At 39.0% G+C, this 13,325-nt stretch overlaps 1 non-coding gene across 1 annotated transcript; it reads left to right on the forward strand.

Annotated features, from left to right (window-relative positions):
- Positions 1–4,267: 4,267 nt before the first annotated feature.
- On the forward strand, positions 4,268–4,374 carry LOC138399215 (U6 spliceosomal RNA). Its single transcript, XR_011236112.1, has one exon. It is a non-coding gene; the product is annotated as a U6 spliceosomal RNA (small nuclear RNA).
- The last annotated feature ends 8,951 nt before the right edge of the window (positions 4,375–13,325 follow it).

Here is a 13,325-nt window from a genome sequence, read left to right on the forward strand (position 1 = left end):
ATTAAAAAGGAATCATCTGGCCGGGCGCGGTGGCTCACGCCTGTAATCCTAGCACTCTGGGAGGCCGAGGCGGGTGGATCGCTCAAGGTCAGGAGTTCGAGACCAGCCTGAGCAATGAGCGAGACCTCGTCTCTACTAAAAATAGAAAGAAATTATCTGGCCAACTAAAATATATATAGAAAAAAAAAATTAGCCGGGCATGGTGGCGCATGCCTGTAGTCCCAGCTACTCGGGAGGCTGAGGCAGTAGGATTGCTTAAGCCCAGGCGTTTGAGGTTGCTGTGAGCTAGGCTGACGCCACGGCACTCACTCTAGCCTGGGCAACAAAGCGACACTCTGTCTCAAAAAAAAAAAAAAAAAAGGAATCATCTTGTCATAGGAGAACCCACATGCACCATTTAATAGTAAGGAATGCAAGCTGCTTTGAAGCCTATCTCTGTTAATTCAGAGCCTATTTCTTTAGTGATCCATTTGGAGCAGGAGTGCCTGCTTTTGGCACCTGGGTTCCTCACACCATCGAGGGAGGAGAATCAAGCGAGTTTGTGTCACCTGGAGGAAACCTCCACCTTTATTGGAAAGCTGTCAAAAGTGTATCCCTGAAGGTCTAATTCCTCACGTGTTAATGTTCCACAGAAAATTATTGCCAAATAGGGATTAGGCAAAGTTCAAGAGATTTCTTTGGTACTGGTCATATAATGCACGGTTTTGTTAATGTTTCTCTAAAGTAGATGGCCATGGAATCTTTCTGTTGGGGTACAGTCCTTAACTTCTGGTAAAGTAGATATTCTTTGGAATGTTGTTTAAGAAACACTGTTATGGAGATAACAATTTAGATCCTTAATTCAATAAAAATACTTAAAGCATTTACTACTGTGTCTTAGGGTTTGGGGATGTGGAGGTAAAAGATACAGCCCCTGCCCTCAAGAAGCTCTTGGTGTAGATGGGAAACAATAAAATAATGCCAGCGTATTGTGATAAATGCTGTGATAGAAGCAAAGATCCTTGCAGCCATGAATGTTTGCAGTGACTGTGCAGATGGCGGAGTTAATGTGGGGAGGCAGAGGAGGGGTGTTTCCAAGGGAGGGAGCAGCACATGGGAAGGCACAGAGGGGTGAGCAGGAAAGGAACACCTTGAGTTTCCTTTCTCTACTATATGTTTAGGTTCATAGGATCTTATATAAGGTTTTGAATTCAGTTGAGAAATATGTAATTTTGTGAATGATAAACTGTTTTTGCTATGTTACAGTGTCGCCTCACACCGCTTTTACTTGCTATAAGTCGAAAAGCAGAGGAAATGGTGAAGTTTTTACTAAAGGCTGGAGCAAACATAAATGCAGTTGATAAGTGGAAAAGGTACAGTGGTCAGTTCTTTTTTTTTTTTTTTTCCAATAAACCTGAGTATTATTCTAGAGTGTTTAACAGTCACTGATGTCAGAAGTATTACCTTAAGGAGAAGATTAACTTATAATTATAGGGATATAGTGAGAAGCATCAATTCAAATGATCCTTTAGGTAGAAAAGGAATTATTTGGACCAGGCAACATAAAGAACACTATATAGTAGGATTCCTTTGCTTTTATAATAGTGAATGATGTTTATTATTGATAATCTGATGTTTTTAGTGATGTGACATTATATTAGCCAAAGAGGTTTCCTGTTAGTTTTTATAGTCTTCTGAAGAGTGGAGTTTAACTTTTAGTTCATTTTCTGCTTTAATACTGAATTTCTTAATGCTTTTATAGCATTTTTTAAACACTGCTTCTTATATACCTCTTTTAAAATGCGCTATAAGAAACATAAATTGGAGTTGAAAATCATTTTTGTCGTTTGGATGACTCTGCTTTAAGTTGCTTTCTTTGAAGAATATTGATGTTAGGTTAATCCCTAAAAGACTTGCTTGCTATTGCCAGATAGTATGGGTTCATCAAGTGTTTTTCTTTTTCATTTCTAGTGGTACTTTGATGCTTTTCTTTTTAATTGTTATGGGCAGAGGGAAGAAAGCTTAAATTGGACAAACGTTTCTTTTAATGAAGGCAAACCATATGTGGGTGACAAAGAGAAAAGAGAGAGGCTTTAGAGTCATACAGACGGTTTAATTCCTGGCTTCCTCACTCTCTAGGCTTATGATCTTGGGAACATGACTTATCACCATATATGGTTTCTGATATGAAAATAATAATAATATATCCTTTCAGAGTGGTTGTGCATAATACAATATATTGTATCAGACTGAGAAGACATAGAGAATTCCTCATTTAATTTTATGCCTACTTTAGAGAAGTGATCTCAGCAAAGAATTGGCAACTTCTATTGTCATATCCCTGTGCAGCAGACAAGAGGCTTCCTTTTTGTCCCTTTCTTTTAGCCTTGGTGCTACTTTACAAAGATGAACGCTTGAGTACCCAAGACGCTTAAGTCTGTTAGTACGTGTAAATGGTTAATTCTGTACTAACAGGCAAGGTATTAAATGGGTAAAGCCTGACAACCTAGCCTTTGATGTAACTTTACTAAAGCTCCGAAGGTTGAAGTTATCTCTCTGTTATTTTAGAAACGCTTTCACGCTTGCGACAGAGTCTAAGTCATCAAATATACTCAGTCTTCTTCAGGACTATCTTGATAGGATGATCCTAGGATGGAATGTGGACGATGACATTCTTGCTAGTGGTTTTAATAGGTAAGTGTTTACATGAAAAGACTAGTTAACACTAAATGGAGGTTTAACATAATTAGAAGTATTATATCTCATACATAAGGTGAGTGAGATTTCATAATTTGGTTCAGGTAGTTTTGGAATGGCAGAGAGTTAGTCCACTTCATCAGCCAGAATTCAAAGAAAAGACTAACTAGTTAGAAGGACCAATGGGTACAGGATTCTTTTTCCCGTGACTTTTAAGACCTTTATCCTTAGGGATCCCAATGTTGTACTTTCCACTCCATGTGTAACCTGTATTCCTGGGGAGAAAAATCATTGCACATGTTTGATATCGCTAATTTGTTATTTGGGTCTTGAAATGGCCAATTTAGAAGAAAATCTTCTACTATCCTTTGGGCACTATGTCCTCTACCCTCCTGCTTGAATTTTTCAAGAAACAAAGGGGTTCCCTAAGTACAAGGAAGATAGTTCTAATTACAGGTTAGAAGGAGGGGAAAACTAGGTGTGAAGGCTCACGCCTATAATCCCAGCACTTTGGGAGGGTGAGGCAGGATGATTACTTGAGGCTAGGTGTTCAAGAACAGCCTGAGCGGCATAGGTAGACTCCATCTCTTAAAAAAAAAAAAAATAGGCATTGGGTGGTGGTGCCTGCCTATATTCCTAGGTAGTCAAGGGGCTGAGGCAGGAGGATCACTTAATCCCAGGGGTTTGAAGCTCCAGTAAGCTATGATTGTGCCACTGCATCCCAGCTTGGGCGACAGAGTGAGACCATGTCTCTAAAAAATTCAAATCTAAAAACAGGAAGGGAATAAAAGTACATTTCAATCATTCTGTCGGTTCTGGTGCTGTCTTGCTGCTATTGAGACTGGTCCTGCAGGCTGGGAAGGATTGACCTTTGCTACCAGGGTGCCCTCACTGACCCAGATCCCTCAGTCTTCATGGTGATACATACTTAGACTTCAAAGTTACTTTTCTTAGTTCACATTCGAATGCTTAATTGCTCAGCCATCATTCCCAAAGCACCAGTACTCTGCTCTGGCAGCCGGGCCTCGTAGCTTTAGCTGCACACATAGTGAGCACGTTGACCTTTCCCTCACACTCAGAACCGTCTGTGGAGCCCTCATGTTAGCCTAGACTCAGCCTAGACCTTTGCGCAAGGTCTCAAAGGTAATGGGAAGTTACCCTTTGGGGCCTTTGTCTGTCTTTTCTACAGCAAATAGTAGTTGGGATTGTTCTAAAGTGTCAGAGAGGTTCAAATAATGTTACAGGAAGAGATGAGAATTTCCTTACTTCTTTGCTACCACATCTGTACCCTGAGGCCCCTTTCTATCCCATGTGGCACCTTTTCTTAGGTAGTAGAAGTTCCCATATTGTCCTTCCCCAGAGTAGTGGGCACCAACTCACAGCTGGCCTGGCAAGTGACCTGTTTGCCGTAATAATGAAAACCTCCCAAGCCGCTTGTGTGTGTATGTCACGTTTTAAAATTATTTTCAAGTTCTTCCTAACAAGAAAGCCATTCAACAGAATCCTCTGAATCTAAAGTAGAATAGTTGAATTTAACAGAGCCAAGCTTCATCCATGACTCATCAGTATCCACATAGAAAAGCAGGGCTTTGTGTTTGCTTCAGCAGCACATACACTAAAATTGGAACCCTGCAGAGAAGGTTAGCATGGTCCCTGCCCAAGGTAGATGTGAACATCGGTGAAGCATTCCGTGTTTTATGCAGTCCCTGAAACATCATGTGCCCATTTGCTGACTAGCTCCAAGGTAACAGTGTGTGTCAAGGCAAAAACAGGTGACACCCAATATTAAAATTGTATTGGGACTTTCAGTACAGAAATATTCCCATAATGTGATCTATGAAATGACTGCAGAGCTCAGTAATGTGGAATGTTGTGTGCAAAAGTGTTGTTCATACTTAGAAATGAGAAAATGTCAATTTGCATTGCCTTTGTTCAACTTAAATAAAAGTAGGGTTTTGCCTTCCACGTCAGTTGGAGATGAGCATGGAGATTAAGCATCATTCTAACAAAGATCTGCTGATTCAGAGTTTGAGCAGGTAGAGGAGGAACAGTAGTCCAAGTTAGGTTTTGACGTCCATTAATTTTCTGCCCTTGCTGTGATTGAGTAGCTCAGTAACAGTGGACAATTATGTTATCCCATTTAATGAGGTAATATTTATAATAAATTTTGTTAAAATTATGAAACAGGTGAGATTCCCTGACTACAAGCCACAAACAGTAGAACAAGTAATAAACAAGGGTAGGACTTAGTAATATTTTCTGAAAACTGGATCATTTGAGTATTAGTATCTATGGAAAAATACAATTGTGTTTTGTTTGGGATTCCAAAATCATTTCAGCCATAAAGTTCAAGGACAAATTATTCCATTGTTTCCCTATCTTTCTGAGCCTTGTAAAAATGTTATCTCATTAAATGTTGTTTAAGAACCCAGTGAACTAAGGCAGTAAAATCCTTATTTTTAGAAGACAATGAGCCTGAGAGAAGCAACTTGTCCAAGAACAAATAGCTGTTGCTTACAGAGAGCTAGGACTTCTTCTGAGTTCAGGACACTTTGCATCATGTCAAGGGACCTCTAGTTAATTGACTGATCTATACTCCCTTCATGAGTACTTCACCTTACTTTTCTTCTTTAACTAGAAGCTTAATAAGAAGTTTGTGGTACAAATTTGAGGTATATGAGATAATTAAAGTTCTGTTATTATAATAGCTTTGATATTGTCTGAAATACTCTTAAGAATTTAATTTATTTGGTAAATGATTTTCATGTTAGTATTAAAATAGTAATTTTATTTATTACATTTTTATACGTAGCATTCCCCAACAAATTTCAGAACATAAAGAAGAAAAGAGTCCAGAAAATTCTTCTCAAATTATCAATCCAGGTAAGCCTTCTGACAGTGGATGCCTCTTTGGTGGGCGTACAATAGGCACATATGTAAGAATAGTGAAATTTTGAGTATAAAAGAGGAGTTTAAAAAGTCAATGTATAAACTGCATGAATATTTCTTCTTGATTTTTTTATAGTCTAGAATGCAGAATTATTTTAAGTTAGGCGTATGTCATTTATTATCTCAAACAGTATTGTCTAAAATAAATCATTTATTTAATTATGGTCCCTAAAATCCTATTTGATATTTTTGGCTAAATAAGAAAGAAGATTTTTAAGTTAGTATGTTCCATGTTTCCAGTCACATTATAATGAATTGTACTTGGTATAAAAATGCATTTTCTATATAATTTTTATAATAAATGGTTTGCATTTAGTGACAGCAGTTACAGTTGACCTTGAACCATGCAAGGGTTAGGGACATCAATCCCCTTTCATTTGAAAATCTGTGTATATAACATTTTACTTTCCAAAACTTTACTTCCAGCCTACTGTTGACTGGAAGCCTTGTGATAACATAAATAGTCAATTAACACATAGATTGTATGTCATATTATTATATATTATATTCTTACAATTGGGTAAGCTAGTGAAAAGCAACTGTTATGAAGAAAATCATAAGGAAGAAAAAGTACATTTCCTGTTCATGAACTGGAAGTGGATCATCATAAAGATCTTTATCCTCCTTATCTTCACATTGACTAGGCTGACAAAGGGGAGGAATAGGAGAGGTTGGTCCAGCTGTGTCTGGGTGACAGAGCAGAAGAAAATCTGCATCTAAGTGGACCCCTGCAGTTCAAACACCTGTTGTCAAAGGGAGACTATGTATTTGTATTACATAGTGATCTGTGTCACAGAAAAGTAACTATTTTTAAAACCGAGAACTCAAAAATACCTTTCTGATAGCGTGAACAAATGACAATATTAACTGCAAATTGTGGCCAGTGTGCACCAATACCAATAGGAGAATATTATTTTATTTATTTATTTTTGGAGACAAGGTCTCATCACTCTGTTGCCCAGGCTACAGTGCAGGGGTTAGAGTGCAGTGAGTGCAGTAGGATCATCATAGCTCACTGTGACCTGACACTCCAGGGCTCAAATGATCCTCCTGCCTCAGCCTCCCGAGTAGCTGGAACTACAGGTGCCACCAAGCCCAGCTTATTTTTAAATTTTTTTGTAGAGATGGTTTCTTTCTTTTTTTGAGAGGGAGAGAGACTCGCTCTGTTTCCCATGCTAGAGTGCCGTGGCATCAGCCTAGCTCACAGCAACCTCAAACTCCTGGGCTCAAGCGATCCTCCTGCCTCAGCCTCCTGAGTAGCTGAGACTACAGGCGCTTGCCACCACGCCCAACTAGTTTTTTCATTCTATTTTTAGTTTGCTGGCTAATTTTTTCTATTTTTAGTAGAGACAGGATCTGACTCTTGCTCAGACTGGTCTAGAACTCTTGCCCTCAAGGATCCTCCTGCCTTAGCCTCCTATAGTGCTAGGATTACAAGCATCATGGGCCACTGTACCCAGCCAGTGGATTATTCTATAAAGATACCTATTGAGTACAGAAGTCAGAAAAGCAATTCTTTGTTGAGAAGTACAGATTATGTTAGAAATCCTTACACCAACAAGGTCTCACTATTATTGAATTCATTCCCCATAGGTTAAAACCAAATGATATATATTTACTTCACTAGAACAGATGTGTTCTCCTATCTGCTGGATAATTGTCATGATAACAGTGACTTTGTGTCCCTTAGACAAATGATTTTCATAAGAAATATTCCAGTAGCCTAACCGTGGGCTCAGCCAATTATAATAAAATAGAAAAGTATTTCACAATAACAAAAATGCTACTGTGCTACCTAGATGGGACACCTACATCCTTGTACAGTCTGAAGTCTATGAGGGCACCTTTAATGTAGTATATACTCATCAAAGAAATTCCATAATTTAGGTATTGTAAGTTGCAGGAGACAAAGGTCGAGTAGGCATAGTTTTTGTCTTTGAGGTGCTTGTGATAAGATAGACCTGTTCCTATTTAACTTCTGTGTTTCTTCAATGGAATTGTCAAACCATTTTTATTCATATTATTCACTTGCCCACCTCACAAATAGCTATCAAATGTCTTCTGGGTGATAAGTATTGTTCCGATATAAATGAACACGTACATTTTACAAATACAGTCAGGAGCTTGTTTTTATTGTTATTTATATTATTTACTACTTTATTCAGTGGTTACTGTGTGCCAGATGCCCTCTGGGAGCTTATTAATATAATCATCATTTACCTTGTACTTATCGTGTTAAATATGTACCAGACACTTTAAATCTATCGTGCAGAATTAATCTTTAAAACAATGACTAGGATTTAAGGTAAGCAAGGCAGGGTGAGCAGAAGTTTGCCAGGTAAAGAGGCAGAAAGATGGTGCTTGGCAGAAGGAACACCTAGCAGGATTGCACGTTAGGTCCAAGAACAGCAAGTGCAAAAGCTGAGACTCATGGGTCAGATTTGCAGGGTTTGTGAGCAGTTCCATTTTGCTGGGAGTCACAAGATTAGAATTGAGTATGAGGGCATTGTGGTTATGGTGTAAAGCAGGGATGGTCAAGCTTTTTCTGTAAGGGGTGAGGTAGTACACCTTTTAGGCCAGGTGGTCTCAGTCATATCTACTCAACCCTGCCATTGTAGTATGAAAGCAGTCATAGATAAGAGGTAAGCAAATAGGCATGACTATGCTCCAACGAAACTTGGTTTAAATAACCATGTGGCAGGCTAGATGTGGCCTGTGGCCTGTAGTTTGCTGACCCCCCCATGTAGAAGGTAGATGGAAGGTTACCATCTAATGAGACTGGAGGACAAGCGAAGGAAGCTTTTACAATAGTCAAAGCTATAGTTTCCTTGTCACACAAAGCTTAGATTAGGAGCAATCTAGTGGTCACCCATCCACAGTGAAGGAAATAGGAAGGTTAGTTTATTCATTTTAAGATGTTGTTCTTTTTCTTGCCTTTTTTCTTTTTTACTTATTTATTTTTTTAAATTTAAGAAGTAACGATAATAGTTGATGGGTTTTTCCCCCTGTGAGAGCCAGAAGTTAAGATTCTGTGTTGAATCTTGAAGTAAAACCTTGGTGGTAGAAATGTAAAGAGGAGTTAGAAGAGAAAGACAGTTCACATGACTTCGTGGTTATTGAATGTTCAAATTTAAGGGCAGAGAGAAATCTCAGCTATCTGACTCACAGGTTTCCAGGTTATGCAGTCGCGTTTAAATTGGACACGAGGAAAGAGTAGCAAATTGTCAGGTGTATAGAGAAGAGCAGCAGCTCAACAGGGAAGACTAACTTCTTTCTATCCATGTTGAGTTTAATGGGATATTCATGTGGGATATTTTCGGTTAGTAATTGGATGACAGGCATTTCTACCAGGAGGTGGAACCCTGAGGTTGGAGTTGCAGACTTGGAATACTGTTATTGTAGTTACTGAAGTCATAGATCTGAATGAGCTTCTCCTTAATAGGGAAGATGTAGAATGAGAAGGCCAGTGCCAAAACCCTTGGCACATCCATGTTTCCCAAAGGAAAAGGAGTCAGCAAAGAAGACTGAGCAGTGGGTAGAGAAATATCGGAGAGGAATCAGAGCAAGTTATGTTGTACAGATTTTTTAAAACATGAGAATTTCAAGTAGGAGACTATAAATTCTGACAAGTAAGATTACTAAAAAGTGAGTTGGATTGAACTTTCTCATCTTTGGTGGTTCCCTTTTCAAAACAACAATTTTAAAATTGTAAGGTCTACTTTGTATGTGATTGGTACCTGTGGTGGCCAGATATGGAAGGACACGTCTTCTAAGATGCTACCTAAAAGTTTTGTAACTGCAGCAGCTATCCACACAGGGTCAGGAAAATTGTCTAGACTGGTGAGTCCAACGTGCCAATATTACTCCAAAATTGTTAAAACCTGAAGATCACCTGTAAGGGGAAGTGTTGTCTTTCTTATCTGCTTATTGTGGAAATACTTGCTTTATACTCACGGCCTTGATGAGCTCTTGTGCACGCATTCTGAGACAAAACCTGGCAGCAACACTGGAAGCCACCATGGGACACACATACCCTCCCTCTGATGTGGAAGCATAACAGCCATTTTTGGACTGGGTTTCAAATTTTGCTCAGCAATGGATTACAGACCTGCAATTTGGAGAAACTGACATCTTTTAAATACTTTACTGCAGAAAACTGAAAGAATATATGGAGAAAACTGTAAGGGGATATGCTGAATATACTGGTTCTCAGTACTTGGGGAATTCTGGTGACTTCAGTAGGAAAGTCAGTACCTGAATCTCTTCATTAGTGCAGTTCTCTTTCCATTTGCCTTCTTCTGATATCTCTGCTTTTGCTGCTTTCTTTTTAATTTCATCTCTAATGAAAAACTAGTATGAGAATATACTACTAACATATGTATGTCTTACAAATGTTTATTATTTCCTTTGAAGACAGTTGGCTACTTGTCCTAAAGTGTATCTGGTATTCTCTTAGATTCTAATGGCAAACGTCTTTATATCTGTACCACAATGACAGTGTCACTGATGATGGGCTGCCAAGATTTTAAGTGTCTTCTGGGTTGTCAAATACTATGTGTTCTATCTGACATGGTTTTCATGTGAAGTGCTTTTCTGGTATTGTATTTGTTCAGAAGTTGGTAATCTGTGATTTAACTAGAATACTTGGTGGCTTGGATCACAACACTTTTAACCATCCATCTGTATCTATATCTATCTGTATCTACCTATCTATCTGTCTATATGATAAACCCCCATTACCCTCCAAATAACTTAGAGGTCCTAGTGGTCCTTAATGGTCACAGCCATCTGTCTTGGAGCATTGTATAACTCTTCCTATGCTTCGGATGCAACTGTATGCACTTTTTGACTTGTTCTTTCAAGAGCCTCCTTTAGTAGGTGAACAGTGTTTTTAGTTTCAGAAGAAATGAACAGAAATCTTAGAAACAAATAAGAGGAGCTTGTGATCAGCAGTACAGTATTACAGCATATCCAGTGATTTTATGTGATCATGGCGCACTGCAGGGTTGAAGTGTCAGCCTCAAGCAATACGCTCACCTCAGCCTCCTAATTACCTTGGGATTATAGGCCAGCATGCTATTTTAGGGTTTTAATACTCCATAATTTTATATGGTTGATTTAAAATATATTTTACTTTTTTCTTTAGCAGTGGATGAGATTACTGAAGACCCTGTGTTCAGGTAGGATTTTACATATTTTTTAAAAATTATGTGTTCACTAGGGGACTACAAAGCAAAGAAACTAATATTTGATGAGTGTTCTACTGTGAACTAGATGCCACATCCTGTACTTAACATTGATCATCTCACATAGTCGCCATAAATGCTTGCAAAGTACTTGTGCTATTCCTGTTTAGGAATTAGGTTACTGTGGTTCTGAGGTTGACTAATTGTCCCATGATCCCATAGTTAACAAGTAGCTGACCCATGATTTGACATTAAACCTGCCTGGTTCCCCTCGTCTTTCCCCTGAGCATATGATAGAGACCTGTGCAGCACTGGGATCCAGGTACAGGTCCAGCTGGGATCAATGCAGAAAGTCAGATTTAGTTATACGTTAACTGTCCTCAGAAGTGTTCCTTAGAAGCCTGGTGAGCCAAGAGCTTGTCCTGATATGTTCAGCAATTGCAGTGGTCATTGTTTTTACCATCAAAAGTTTGAGGGCAGATCTCACTTTGCTGTGGCCACAGGACCATAGGATTAACATAAGCAAGACCAGGCAAGTCCTAGAAGGAATTAATTTCCTGTAAGTGAAGAATATCTACATGTAGGCCATGTTTTGTTAATTATAGTTTGCATCTATTTAGAGGATTTTTCTGATTGATCTTTCTACTTACTGACTTCCCAGTAAGTAGACAGTAAGACTATCCTCGGCTACTGCACATGCCTAGTTCATGAAGATTTTTCTTTTTTCCTAGCATCTTTTTTCTTCTTCTGTGACTTTTCTCTAATCTTGTCTTGATTTTGTATTCTTTCTTCTCTGCCATTGTTGGTATTTCTTTTGTTGTGTTTTTTTTTCTTTCCATTAGGCCAGCTAAGTCTTCCACATTTTCCTATAGAGGAAATCCAAAGCACACAGAATTTCAGGATTTTAAGCAATTTTAGAGACCAGGCAAAATACTCTCTAGGAATTTCACCTGTGCTTAACATCCTGCCCTAGTAATTGCTCAGGTGGAGAACCTGAAAGTCAAAGAGATTAAAGTGACTCATTTGGAGATAGTGAGTGCTAGAAATGAGATGTGAACTCAGGTTTCTTAATTGAAAAGCCAGTACTCTTCCTTGTTTATCATCCTGTAGGTGAGTGTTTTAATAATAGACAGGGGGCATGGGTCTAGTGAAGCCAACGGAAAAGGATAAGAATGGAATTAGCTGATGAACTCAGTGTTAGTGGATGTGAATGGAATTAGCAGGGGAACACCAAGTTTGAAGAGAAACAACACTGGGTTGTATAGGAATAAGCATTTTAGAAAAGAAATCAGAATATTGGGGTATCTGAGAAGTTTGATAAAGACGAATCATAGGAATGAAGGACACAGGATGTCGGGAGTTATCTAGAAGAGTATTGTAAAATAGAGGACTCAAAGGGAGTCCTGAAGAGCTTGCTGTTTTTTTGTTTAATTGGAGGAACTGACAGATTTGGAGATTGCTATTGAAAGATGTTTGAAGAATTTTGGAAGAATCTGTAGAGCAGATCAGAATGTGGTATCATCTGCTTCCACCCCAAGTTACAGAGGACTGGCTTAGAGCCCCTCGAATACTAGGGTCTGGAGGTTCCTGAAAGACAGATGTGTGTCCCAGGTCCGGTGTCTCTGCCACCTCTTTTCCCAATTCACTGATGTCCTTCCCATGTACATGTAGGGAAGGCAGGGGTGGGAATGGCTGGGAGATCACTCATGGAGCTTCAGTTGGGTAGTTTCTAACATGCCTCTGCTAGGAGAGTGTGACCAAGCGTCCCTTTCACTTGTTTTCTAGGAGCAGAGAAATAGAGATCTCCTGCTCTTGGTCACTTGGGCCCATCCTTTCAGGAATCTGTGCTTTCTTAGGCTGAATATTTAGAGGTTGGAGACTGCCATGGAGCCCTGCAGAAGAGGGAGGGATCTGGAAGTGGGAGCCCATAAGAAGGAAGATGTTTAGATAATACTTTGGGAAATAGAAGTACACTACCAGGATTCTGTTTTTCCAGGAGTCTCTCTGCTTAGGTATCTGAGTGCCTGTGAAGGTTTTTAAGGGCTTGCTAGTTTATGTGGACCTGAATAAGACAGGACCTATATAGGGGAAATATAATTGGATTTTATAATTTTTAATTTTTTATTGTTTCTGGGAAGAGTATTCCTAATAACAACATACGCATTTACTGTTTTTTTTTTTTCCTTTTTTCCCTATATCGATTATCGGTGTGTATGCATTTGTTCTTTGACTTTTGTGCATTTAACTTCCAGGCATTTCAAATGTTTTGGGGCACTCCTTGTGCTGTTTGTGGGTAAAGTGAAGCAATGGGGCCTTCAGAAAGGGTTTCCATGGTGAGAGTCCAAGGCTGCCAATCTTGAGTGATACAGATTAGTCTTTGAACCAGAGGTAGATAATGGAGAAGGGGTGGTATCTTTCTACCTTGTTTCAGGTTATCAGGTTTGTTCCAGTTCAGATAACACGAGTTATGTCAGCCATTAACTGGATAGGCTATTAGTTAAGAGAAATTATTCT

Source organism: Eulemur rufifrons, chromosome 18 (genome assembly GCF_041146395.1).
Source record: "Eulemur rufifrons isolate Redbay chromosome 18, OSU_ERuf_1, whole genome shotgun sequence".
Lineage (NCBI taxonomy): Eukaryota > Metazoa > Chordata > Mammalia > Primates > Lemuridae > Eulemur > Eulemur rufifrons.